The sequence below is a fragment of the Lissotriton helveticus genome, chromosome 3_2 (assembly GCF_964261635.1).
Source record: "Lissotriton helveticus chromosome 3_2, aLisHel1.1, whole genome shotgun sequence".
Classification (NCBI taxonomy): Eukaryota; Metazoa; Chordata; class Amphibia; order Caudata; family Salamandridae; genus Lissotriton; species Lissotriton helveticus.
This window is the reverse complement of record NC_136062.1, coordinates 217,846,437-217,860,120: the sequence shown is the minus strand read 5'-3', so window position 1 is coordinate 217,860,120 and position 13,684 is coordinate 217,846,437.

Genomic DNA, 13,684 nt, shown 5'->3' with positions numbered 1-13,684 from the left:
AAGCTCGCAGTACGCAGAGAAAAACAAGTGGCCTTGGATCAATTCCGGCTGATGCTCCTCTACGAAAGTAAGAAACCAAACTCAAAACAATTCTGGTCTCTTGTAAACAGGGGCCAGCGAGGTGGAAGCGGCTATGGCAGTCCAAACATCAGTGCTGATGAATGGTCCTCCTTTTTATCATCTCATTTTAAGAGCAACAACAGTAAAGTCAACAGCACCAAATTACCTAGTATAGCCAACGTAAAGGTGATCTACACCGAGGCTACGAAGCCAACATGGCCGGGCCCTAGGCTCTCAGTCATTAGTCCTCTTGAAGAAACAGTAAATGTGGCATGTTGGGACAACATCGATTCACTCTCTGAGTCAACAGCGACACCGGAAGATCTAAACCAGAAGATTCTACATTTAATAAAGAAAGCCACAGCTGATGGTGCACCTGGGCCAAACGGTCTCCCCCAGGCCTTGTTTAAATCGGAAGCTGAATTTTGGATAGTCCATCTGAACCCCTGATTTCTTACTGCAGGCTAAACAACATTTTTCCTGAGTCCTGGAGAGGTGCTATCATTCACCCCAAATCCAAGAGCGGAAAGAGAAACACTCCAGTAACTATTGAATGATAGCACTCTTAGATGTCAAGTCTAAATACTATGCCAGCATCTTGTTAGAAGAGCTGATGGCGTGGGCCAACAAAACAAAGCGCCTCCCCTTCAATCAGACGGGTTTCGTGGCCAACTCTGGCACAACAACCATCCTACTAACCCGGTCTGTTTTGATAGAGAAAGTGTCAGTCAAACAAATCCAACTGCACTGCTGTTTCGTAGATTTTAAAGCAGCCTTTGACCGAGTACCCCGGGGCTTACTGTGGCAAACATTAAAGTCCAGGGGTGTACCCCAGCCTCTGCTACTCGCAATAGTCCAACTCCATTCTGACAGATGGATTAGAATCAAGCTGGGTGAAGGCTCCCATGTCTCTAGGAAGATCGAGACGAGTAGCGGAGTAAAACAAAGCTGTGTGCTGGCTGCACTCCTTTTTAACCTGTTTATATCGGATCTCTCGCAAATTTTTGTTAACAGTGTTAACTGCCACCCACCTTAATGAGATGGAGTACGTATCAGCAACCTCTTATTTGCTGACAATCTGGTACTGCTTAGCCATACGAAAGTGGGTCTACAGAGGCTACTTGATGAACTGCTCCCCTATACTACAAGCAACTTCTTAGAGCTGAACTTATCAAAAACAATTTCCTTTGGGAAGCTTAAGAAGACACGTGGAGGATGGCACTTTAACAAAGTAAAAATTGACTCAACACCACACTACAAATACCTGGGAATATTTCTTGACACCAGAAGCAAATTTGTCAAACAGAAAGAAGCACTGGGGACTAAAGCCTTGGCCCTAGAGGTTGCTGCCATGTAATTGTCTAAAAAACTGCTTGGCCCCAATTTAATTCCAATGTTGAAAGTGATGAAGGCGTAGATAACTAACACATTGACGTATGACCATGAGATCACGAAGGGTACCACAAATACTCTTTTAAACAAACTAATAATCAATTTTTAAACGTGCATTTCATCTACCAAAGTCAGCATCGCCAGCACAAGTTTGCCTCAAACTAGGTCTATTTGACCATCACGGCGTAGAGGCCGGCGCATTTATAAAGTTTTGTAATAGACTGCGCCGTGCCTGGGACAGTTACTTGGAGGCCAAACTCTGCCAAGAAATCCAGAAAAGTTACGCCAGTCACAAATATCGGCTTCACCTGAATCGTAGTTTACAACTACTCCGTATCAAGGAATTCTAGGTAACAAATCCCTCCCAGTCGGCATTGAAAGCAGTCATCAAGAACAGCGTCAGGTTGTAGTCCTTTCATTCGAATAGGGCAATATTGTCAAACAAGCATTGGAAATGCAATAGGTCTCGCATTAGGAAAGTTTGAGCTATTGGTATTGTAAATGACACTTTTTTTATTTATGTGTTGGTTTTGAAAGTAGCAAAATGAATAGCTTTGTCAGTTACAATGTCAATAGTGTTAACTTTTGCAAATGTGACACCTATAGCATTTGTAATGCAATGTGTGTTGTATTTACGTGACTTAGATGTCTTGATATTACAAATAACAATGGCTTTTAATTTTGTAAATAATTAATACTTAAATAAAAGTTATTGTAATTTATAATGGTAATAGCTTAAACGTTTTTAAATAACTTTTGTGAAGATTATGTTCAGTGTATTTTATTGTGACGAAAATCCAAGAACATTGCATTTGCACCTACACACACACAGAGCCACACACACACACACACACACACACACATATAGATGTGGTAGTGGTGGATCTGGGTGATATGGTGGTGGTGGATGTGGTGGTGATGGTGGATGTGGTGGTGATGGTGGTGGATGAGGGGGTGGATGTGGTGGTGGATGTGGTGGTGGTGGTGGTGGAGGTGGTGTATGTGGTGGTGATGTGGTGGATGTGGTGGTTGTGGATGTGGTGGTTGTGAAAGTGGTGGTGGATGTGGTGCTGGAAGTGATGGGTGTGGTGGATGTGGTGGTGGTGGATGCGGTGGTGGATGAGGTGGTGGATGAGGTGGTGGATGTGGTGGTGGATGTGGTGGTGGATGTGGTGGTGGTGGATGCGGTGGTGGATGTGGTGGTGGTGGTGGATGAGGTGGTGGAGTTGGTGGTGGAAGTGGTGGATGTGGTGGTGGATGTGGATGTGGTGGTGGATGTGGTGGTGGCTGTGGTGGTGGTGGGTGCGGTGGTGGTGGAAGTGGTGGTGGATGTGGTGGTAGATGTGGTGGTGGTGGATGTGGTGGTGGATGTGGTGGTGGATGTGGAGGTCATGGTGGATGTGGTGGTGAGGGTGGATGTGGTGGTGAGGGTGGATGTGGTGGTGAGGGTGGATGTGGTGGTGAGGGTGGATGTGGTGGTGGTGGATGCGGTGGATGTGGTGATGGTGGATGCCGTGGTGGTGGTGGATGCGGTGGTGGTGGTAGTGGTGGATGGGGTGGTGGTGGATGGGGTGGTGGTTGTCATGGTGGATGTGGAGGTGATGGTGGATGTGGTGGTGGATGTAGTGGTGGTGGATGCGGTGGTGGTGGATGCGGTGGTGGTGGATGCGGTGGTGGTGGATGCGGTGGTGGTGGATGTGGCGGTGGATGTCATGGTGGATGTGGAGGTGATGGTGGATGTGATGGTGGATGTGGTGGTGGATGTGATGGTGGATGTGGTGGTGATGGTGGATGTGGTGGATGCGGTGGTGGTGGATGCGGTGGATGTGGTGGTGGTGGATGCGGTGGTGGTGGTGGTGGATGCAGTGGTGGTGGTGGATGGGGTGGTGGTTGTGGTGGAGGTGATGGTGGATGTGGAGGTGGTGGTGGATGTGGTGGTGGATGTGGTGGTGGATGTGGTGGTGGATGTGATGGTGGATGTGATGGTGATGGATGTGGCGGTGATGGATGTGGCGGTGATGGATGTGGCGGTGATGGATGTGGCGGTGGTGGATGTGGTGGATGTGGCGGTGGTGGATGTCATGGTGGATGTGGAGGTGATGGTGGATGTGGAGGTGATGGTGGATGTGGAGGTGATGGTGGATGTGGAGGTGGTGGATGTGGTGGTGGATGTGGTGGTGGATGTGGTGGTGGTGGATGCGGTGGATGTGATGATGGTGGATGCGGTGGTGGTGGTGGATGCGGTGGTGGTGGATGTGGTGGTGGATGTGGTGGTGGTGGATGTGGTGGTGATGGTGGATGTGGTGGTGGTGGATGTGGTGGTGGATGTGGTGGTGGTGGATGCGGTGGATGTGATGATGGTGGATGCGGTGGTGGTGGTGGATGCGGTGGTGGTGGTAGTGGTGGATGCGGTGGTGGTGGTAGTGGTGGATGGGGTGGTGGTTGTAGTGGATGTGGTGGTGGATGTAGTGGTGGGTGTGGTGGTGGTGGTGGATGCGGTGGTGGTGGATGCGGTGGTGGTGTATGTGGTGGATGTGGTGGTGGTGGATGTGGTGGTGGTGGTGGATGGGATGGTGGCTGTGGTGGTGGTGGTGGATGCGGTGGATGCGGTGGTGGTGGATGCGGTGGATGCGGTGGTGGTGGATGCGGTGGATGTGGTAGTTGTAGTGGATGTGGTGGTGGATGTAGTGGTGGTGGGTGTGGTGGTGGTGGTGGTTGCGGTGGTGGTGGTGGATGTGGTGGTGGTGGATGTGGTGATGGTGGATGTGGTGGTGGATGTGGTGGTGGTGGATGTGGTGGTGGTGGATGTGGTGGTGGTGGATGTGGTGGTGGTGGATGCGGTGGTGGTGGATGCGGTGGATGTGGTGATGGATGCGGTGGTGGTGGTAGTGGTGGTTGTAGTGGATGTGGTGGTGGATGTAGTGGTGGTGGGTGTGGTGGTGGTGGTGGATGCGGTGGTGGTGGATGCGGTGGTGGTGGATGCGGTGGTGGTGGATGTGGTGGTGGTGGTGGATGTGGCGGTGGATGTCATGGTGGATGTGGAGGTGATGGTGGATGTGGTGGTGGTGGTGGATGTGGTGGTGGTGGATGCGGTGGTGGGTGCAGTGGTGGATGTGGTGGTGGATGTGGTGGTGGATGTGGTGGTGGATGTGGTGGTGGATGTGGTGGTGGTGGATGTGGTGGTGGTGGTCGATGTGGTGGTGGTGGTGGATGTGGTAGTGGTGGATGAGGTGGTGGTGGATGTGGTGGTGGTGGATGCGGTGAATGTGGTGGTGGATGCGGTGGTGGTGGATGTGGTGGTGGTGGATGAGGTGGTGGTGGTGGATGTGGTGGTGGTGGTGGATGCGGTGAATGTGGTGGTGGATGTGGTGGTGGTGGATGCGGTGGTGGTGGAAGTGGTGGTGGATGTGGTGGTGGTGGTGGATGTGGTGGTGGTGGTGGATGTGGTGGTGGTGGTGGATGTGGTAGTGGTGGTGGATGTGGCGGTGGTTGATGTGGTGGATGTGGTGGTGGATGTGGCGGTGGATGTCATGCTGGAGGTGGTGGTGGATGTGGTGGTGGTGGTGGTGGTGGATGTGGTGGTGGTGGATGCAGTGGATGTGGTGATGGTGGATGCGGTGGTGGTGGTGGATGCGGTGGTGGTGGTAGTGGTAGATGGGGTGGTGGTTGTAGTGGATGTGGTGGTGGATGTAGTGGTGGCGGGTGTGGATGTAGTGGTGGTGGGTGTGGTGGTGGTGGTGGATGCGGTGGTGGTGGATGTGGTGGTGGTGGATGTGGTGGTGGTGGATGTGGTGGATGTGGTGGTGGATGTGGCGGTGGATGTGGAGGTGATGGTGGATGTGATGGTGGATGTGGTGGTGGTGGATGTGATGGTGGATGTGGTGGTGATGGTGGATGTGGTGGTGGATGCGGTGGTGGATGTGGCGGTGGATGTCATGGTGGATGTGTGCCTAGAAGCGCCATACCTCCCATCATATAGGTCAACATGTTGCTGCGAATGGTGTTTTCATTTCATCAACTTTTATTCGATTATAAAATTTGTATAATCATAAAAAGTACAGTTTTATAAAGATCATTAACTAAAACAATAAGTAAAAAGATCATTTAAATAAGACGCTTATAATGTTAAGAAACGATTTTGCGACGGGTTATTGTTACTGATTTTAAGAAAGTCGCTACCAGTTTTGCTTCATGTGCGTTTTTCGGTGTTTGAAGATAAGCGAGTGCTGGATATGTATGTCTATGTCCACTTAAACGGAGGAGGGGCAGAATCCATTTTTTTCTTGCTGGTCTATAATATTTACAGAACAAGATGACATGGACCGTAGATTGTTGGGAAAGTCCGTCACAAGGGCAGCCTGTCAGGTTTCGGGACCAGTTATTCAGTTCAGGAAATGAGACTATGCGGAAGAAAAGGTCGAACCGTAGTTTTGTCAATAGGAATTTTTCATAGTTCGAAAGAAAAAACGTCAAGTAGGGCTGCATCAGTTTCTCTGGCTGCAATATGCGGATTTTTTCATTTTGTGTTTTAACAATCTCTGCTTGGTTGCGAAGCTCTCTTAGATGGCCCATGCAGAGTTCTTTAAGCTGTTTCTTTGAAATGTCTTCTATTGAGGGTGGTTCAAGAAAATATTGCTTGCGATCTAGGTCTTGGAGAAATTTATGGATGTAGTTGAGCCACGGTATTTTTCTCCAGTGTGCTAGGCCAAGGCATTCAGTAATAAGGGAACGTGTTATATGGCTTGCGGGATTACACCATATGCGGTGCCAGAGTATGAGAGGCTGGCATCGTATGGTGTCTATTACATATTCCATGCCCAGCTCCCGATGTGTTGATAGAATCGGGGAGCTTTGGGGAAGGGCTAGGATATATTTAATAAAAGCGTTCTCCGTTACCTGGAGTTGGTCAATGCGTCCGTGGCCCCAAATGCCTGCTCCATACGTGGCCACACTATGGCATTTTGCATAATAAATCGTTAGCAGTTCCGCTGGAGCAGGTTTTCCAAGTTTTCTGGAAAAAGCACTTAGTGCTGATAATGCTCGGCGAAAGTTGAGGTTCCTGGCTTCGATTGCTTTGTGCCAGGTCATTGTATCTTCCACAAGTATGCCCAGATAAGGGTATACCGATGTTTTTTCCAGCTTGTTATTGTTGATAAAAATTGATTTTGAGGCACCCCGTTTTGGTCCGATAGTCATTGTGAAAGTCTTTTTAATGTTTACTTTTAGACCCAGGGAGTCCATGAATGCCACGTATTTGTTCAGCTGTCGTTGGAGTTGGTTGGGGGTCCGAGCCAGGATGACCGAGTCATCGGCATACAAAAGGATGGGTATCGGGCGGCGTGCTATCTGTGGAAGGTCCTGGCTCCCTTCCAACATAGCCTGTTCAATCCCGTTGGTGTATAGATTGAACAGGAAGGGAGCCAGTACACACCCTTGCCGTACTCCTCGTGATATTTTGAAGGGGCGTGATAGTTCGCCGCCAGTGCCATAACGAACTCGGCCTTCAGCGTTGGTATATAATTCCCTGAGAAAGGCTAGTAACGATGGATCCACTCCAAGGCTAGTCATGGTCTGCCACAGCTTTGCATGCTGAACGCAGTCAAAAGCCGCGCTCAGGTCTACGTAAACCAAGTAGATGTTGCCTCCCTTCGCGCGTGTATATTTTCCGGCCAGGAGGATCAGGTTTAGGGCCTGTTCCACCGTCCCCAACCCCTTCTGGAAGCCGTATTGTAGGTCTGTGATGGTGTTATTTTCCTGGGCCCAGGATTGTAATCGGTCCAGGAGTAGTCGACCTGCAATCTTGCCCGTGGAGTCCAGAAGGGAAATTGGTCGGTAGCACGCAGGGTCATTACGGTCCCCTTTCTTGAATATTGGCAAAAGGGTGGATGATGACCATGATGGAAGAAGTCCGATTTCAGTGACTGCGGACATTACCCGGGTGATTATTAGTGACCAGTAATCGCTATTGTGTAAAAACAAATCCATAGGCACCCCGTCTGGGCCGGGAGCCTTACCGGTTTTTGAGGCTTTGATGGCCTTTCTAATCTCAGCAACTGTGAAACGTAAGTTAATGGGGTGGAAATTGTTCTTTACTGGTTCCCGAACTTCTGATTGGGGTGGATCCGTTGTTGAGCCAAAAAATTTTATAAAATGATGGAGCCAGTCATTCTCTGTTATTGCCACGTCTAAATGATGGGGGTCAGTGATGTTATCCAGAAAAGGTGATCTTATTGTCTGCCAAAACGTGATACTATCTTTTTTTAGTGCACTCTCATGTAGTTGGCGCCATAGGTCTTGCTTTATCTGTCGCCTACGGCTTTTCCGTGCGTTATTGTACTTTTTCCGCCGGTATGAAATGAGTAGGGCATCTCTAGGTTTTTGTCGGAGAGCTTCTTTAAGAGACGTGAGGGCCTTTCGGCAGTCAGTCAAACCATCTCGTCGTGGGGGGTTTTAATTTATTTGATGTATTTTTGAATAGCTCTTCCCTTATTGCTCCTTGGATGTTGTTAAAGGAGGTAATAATTAATTCGGGGGATGCCTCTGCAGACAGACAGTCCGTTAGCCATATCTGTGTTTTTGCGAGTATCTTTTGCGTGGTCTCTTCTGGGTCGATCTTTGACCATTTGATGGTGTAGCCGTTCTTTTTCTTTATGGCCAGTGATTGTTGGTCAAGAGAGGTGGCTTTTGTTAAAGATAAACCTACTTTTCCCGTAAGGAGTTCCACACTTAGGGGATAGTGGTCGCTGATTGGACTGGATCCTACTTTATAGTTTTTTAGTAAGCCTTTGCAGGTGTTTGAGGCTAAGATAAAATCTATGGTTGTCATACAGCCTCGCCCGTGAAAGGTGGGTAAAAATTCTTGCGCCGGGTTAACTAGCTTATTGGCAAAGTCTAAGTCCAAAGTGAAGAGAATTTCATTAAGCTTATTTCCGCCCGGAGTGTGAACAAAATGAGGGATGGGATTTCCAGATTCGTTCTGTAATCCACAAATCCCACTTTTATGGTTTGGGCATAATGCTTGATTAAAATCGCCTCCCCATAAATAGTTGAGTGTTATATTGAGATTTGCACTTTGTAGTGATGATATGAATGCCATCATTTCATCTAGATGGGAGCAGCATTCTAGGGCGCCTGCATTGTTGTAATAGTTTATGAGTATGAATAAATTTTTCGTTGCTGCCACCTGATGAGTAATTTGAATGATTTGAAAGATAGATGTTTCCTTTAATAGTTTCACTCTGAGTGGGACGATGTTAGAGAAGTAAATCATGAGTCCACCTTTTGGCCTTCCCATGGCGCTCGGTGTTGCTTTAGTGAAGAAGGTCTTATAGCCCACTAGGTGAAGAGGGGTTGTGCGCCAGGTCTCTTGGAGGCACAGGATTTGGTGGGTCCTCGCAGTATTCAGCCATAAAGGACATGTTATTTTTGCGGTTAGGCCTGCGATGTTCCAATAGGCTATGCCTACGCTCGTGACATCTTTATCTTTCACATTGATGGATAATGACATGTTGTTGGTATTAGCTTCACTAGCTGTATCTAGCTCATTATTTGATCTTTGGCTGATATCCGCTTCTGCTGGGAGGATACTAATCCGGAGGTCATTTAGGTGGGGTAATGATATCTCAGGTGTAATGGGCAACTCTGGTCGTACTAAATGTTGTTTATCAGACACAGAGTGTTGTGTAGTGTCAGTTTTATGGTGACTAAGTTTGTCCAGAAATGGTCAGTCGACCATTTCGAGGCAGTCGAAACGATTTTGGGTTGGGAAGCCCTGCCATCCTTCGTATGCTTGGTACGGTCTGTCCTGCCAGTAAGGAATTTGTCGTTCTATGTACCTTTCACTTGGTCCACCCCTGACTGGATAGTCATGCGAGTATTCCGTCTGGTTCCATGGTACTTGGTGTCGTGGATCGTGATTTCGTGGATATTTGGGATGGTGGTGCCATTCCCACAATGGAGGGTTACGATGTTGCTTCGCTGGGGGGTAGAAGAAGGAAAGGTGACAGGCATCTATTCCCCCTTTCTTGTCGAGTTGAGGCCAAGCGCAGATGTAGTCTACAGTTGCAGGGTCTCTACAGGTTACGATGATACAGTCACCGCGTATTGTTTTTTTCGATTTGCCTATCCAGGCTGCCCTTCGGGCTGCGGTGATCCCTCCCGAAAGGTGAGATTCGAGGGGTCTGTTGATACTAAGCCACTGCATGGCCTTATTTTTAAGCGACCATGCAGTTTCCGATGTATCATCTGTTAACTCGGGTACTCCTGTTAGAACTATTGTATAGGGAGTAGCTTCGGGGGCATGTGGGCAGGGCGTCTAGCTGTGAAAGGTTTTTTTGGTGTGTTTTTGGGTGTATTTTTGAGTATTTTTTGAGGTGGCAGGGACTTCGATGTATGCGATTCGGACTTTCCTAGGCAGATTCTGCTAGAATCTATGTTTGCTGCTGGGCATGGAGTGCCTACCGTAGTTGTATCCATTGGTGCTGTTTGCTGTGCTATTTTAGGAGGGGGTTTCTCCTTCTGGGGATGAGGAATATTCACATTAGGTTTGGGTGTTGTGGTGGTTTGTTTTGGATTCCTCTGGGCTATTGAAGTTGGATTTGAATGAACGACTGTTGTCTGCGTGTGCAGTTGGTTTTGCTTTTTGGGTGGATGCACGGTGTTACGCTGCCCCTTTATGTCTATCCGGGTATTTGAATCTAGAAGGGTGGCCGAGATTATCGTTAATTGGGCTTCAAGGTTTCTGATGCTTAGCTGAATTGGCTTTAAGTATTGATATAATAGGTCTTTAGTTGTAGTAAGAACTTGCGAGGTGATTCTGCAGGTCTTACATTGGTTAAAGGTGGTATCATTTGAGATTGCCTTGTGTGGGAGAGTTGTTTCGGGGATGTATAGTATGCTATTAGACGTTGAGGAGTTTGAAAGAGGCATTGGATGTTCCTGACACTGTAGACTGTGTGTTTCTCCGCTGTTTGTTAATCGGGTTTTCGGTATTGCTCCTTCTCTCGCACCTTGCTGGGGCAAGCTGTCGGTGGGTTGGAAATCTCCCTGGGTTTGGCAGCCAGCTAGGTCGGGAGTTACTTCCAGGTCATCTGATGTTATGGAGAGGTCCGACTCGGAGTGCGTGACCGACAGGTCAACTACCGATGGTACAGTGTTTAGGTCGGGAGCTGGTAGGGTCACCGGAAGGGAGCTGTTTTGGATGTTAAAGTTGATTGGGGAGGCGGCGTTTGCTATAGCACCTAATGAGGATCGCTTGGCATTTGCGCTCATAAGATCTAAAGATACTCTCTTCTCCATTAGAGCTATGCTTTGATTTATAGTCTCGTTGACCCGTGATATGAATAGGTCAATGGGGCCTGTTACTTGTGCTACCTCCTGCGCATGTTTGGATTTGGGTTTGGAGGTACTTCTTGTTTTGGCTGGCATATTTGTTTTGTTGCTGGGTCGTTGATGAACGGGGGGTGGCCCGGACCGGACTCTATCGGGCACTAACGGGCAACAACGGGCCCGCCCTTGGCCCGGGCTTTGCCCCGGGCTGCGTCCCGCGCAGCGGGTGTCGCGAGAAGTTGTAGTGCTTCGCTGGGGGCGGGGCACTGGAAGGGGGCGCGGCTCTCACAGGAAGAGGACCAGCTGGAGATGGTGAATGCTGGTCCTTGCAGTCCTGGGGCCGGCGCCTCGTCCTCCTCTGCGGCCTCACGCTCCCGGTCGCTCAGCGGGGCTTTAACTGGAAAGCTGTGCTACTCCTGTAGCTGGGGTCGGCAGCAGGAACACAAAGAGAGTCTTTAGGCGGTGAGTCCGTCTCCACGAGTATTGCGAATGGTGATAAATAGCACGTTCTAGTCTGCTCTACCTGCATGTATGGTTCATCCCATTGAATTTTTCATTAATATATTTTTTATTTTTTTTAAAAACGATTAAACCAAGACCAGGGTGCAATGTGTTTAATGTGCATAACGGCACAATCACATTACAGAGGCCATGTGACTTTTAGAGACACGTTTCCCTGTGTAACAGTCCTTGCAATGTGCAATCTGAGACAGAAAACTATTTTTCCCATGTCAATTCTGCTGTACCGTTGTAAAAAAATGGACTTTGACACTGTAGTCATAAATGTGTGAAGGTAGCGCGTTTTAAGTTCCGCTCTTTCAAAAAATGTGTATTATGGAACCAAATGTATTTCACTGCAACGACAGACAACGGGTCGATCTATCGACAGACAATAGTATGTAATTGACGTGGGTAAACGTGGCTGGTCGTCGCCTTTTTTACATGCATCTCCATGTAGAATTAAGAAAATGATATCACCTGGGAGGCACACCACTCTCCAACCGAGGATTACATACGTTCAGACCATCTGGTAGAAGGCGCTATATAAATGCAGCAAATCACCAAACCTTCCTCAAAGCACACGGGAAGCATTTCAGGCTCTTGCTGGGCAACATAAAGAGCACGAGCTGTTCGCCCATCCCCCTTCAAGCAGGACTAGCGACCAGAGCCTCCCTCGAGGCGCTTTACTTTACACTCACAGCTCAAGAACACGATGGAATGTATTCAGATAAGATGCTCGGGTGGTGATAGGCAGATGCATCACACCTCGCACCGCCGGGCATTGTGACTCATAATCACAAAATAAAAGCAGACGGAGGGCATTGCTGTGGGGAGGGGGGAGGAGAAATGCGACATGGCGGGCAGGGGAGGGGGCGGAGCGGGAAGAGGGTGTTAAGCAGCAGGGGCCTTTGAAGTGAAGCTAAGCTTCACTTCAAAGGTGTGGGAGGAGTGCGGCTGAGGGAACAGACGGCGATTTGGTGATGTGCACGCGCATTTTAGGTCAATGCGCAAGCGCATTGACCTAAAAGCCACGGGCACAGCACCAAATCGCCAAGTTGGGTAAAGTCTGTTTAAGCCCCTATAGAGCTTCGCCAGCTAGGCGCATGCGCCCAGCAGGCGAGCCCTAAAAATGAAACACGCCTGGGCAGTGATTACAATGTTTAAACCAGGAGTTTACCCTTTTATTTATCAAGCACGTTCGCACTTTATTGGAAAAGAAAAGGATGGGTGAATGGCCTTTTTTAAAGAACCTCCAAGAATGGCACTGACCAGATAATCACACCCAATGCAGGCTGTACGGCTACCATCCTGAAGGATTGGAAGAACTAGTTTGCCGATGTCCTGCAACGCTCACTGTCAGACAACTTCTACTGCGAGAAGAATGGATTAGGCTCGGAATTCGATCATGCCGCCAAGCCGTATTATCAGCCTTAAACCCAGACAACACGATGCTGAATATCGGGTTAACAAAACTGGTCACCAAGGCGCAAAAACTGCTGGAAGTCATTGGCGCTCCCAACCACTCCCCATTACGGCAGCGTGGCACTACATCCCTGGGTCAAGAAATTGCTTTCCAATCACCATCAATCTGCTGACCCTAACCTGGTACCCGATTCGATCACTAAACTGCCAAGTAGCTCTTCAGAGTTTTAAGTAAAACGTTAATTTCATACCTTTCTGTAATTTTATACAGTGCTTTTTTTAAAGAATATGCTGCAAGAGTTTTTATATTTTAAGGGATTTAATTAACCAACAATAAAGTTCTTATCACCCACTAGTGTGAAGGGGAGAACAGGGGTGATTTAGACACTCCGAAGTAAGACCAAACCTCAGTAAAATTTCATATTTTTAGAATGGAGACATTTTAAATTATTATAATCACTGTTTTTCATTTATCTAATATAGTTAACAAGAGGGCTGCATCATTTTAGGTCTATGAGTTTGTTGGTGCGAGGCATCTCTAGATGTAACAACAAAAACCCACAGAGAGGCCCCCCAAATACTGCCCAAGGGCTTGCTGTGTGAAACATGTCTAGTGCTTAGGCAGGTACTATCTGGTACTAAGTACCTGCACTTCTTCAATGTGAAAGGAAGAGTACCTGCACTTCTCAGTACTGCTGCAATCCATTTAATAGGTGAGTATCCATTTAATAGGTGAGTACCTTATGTCTCAGGAGTAAACAGGCACTCTGGATATTGAGTACCAGCACTTTTATATTTTCATTTAAAGCACTGGTCACGTCCTTGCCTGCATGGACCTTGGCTCTTTGAAAGGACTTCTTTACCTGCTTTGGCCACGCCCCTTTTAGAGACACGCCTCTTCCCCAGCACCTGTTTTAATTTCACTTAAAACTTTGGCGAACTCCAGACCTAATAAAAACAGACAACCTGGAAAGAGATTGCT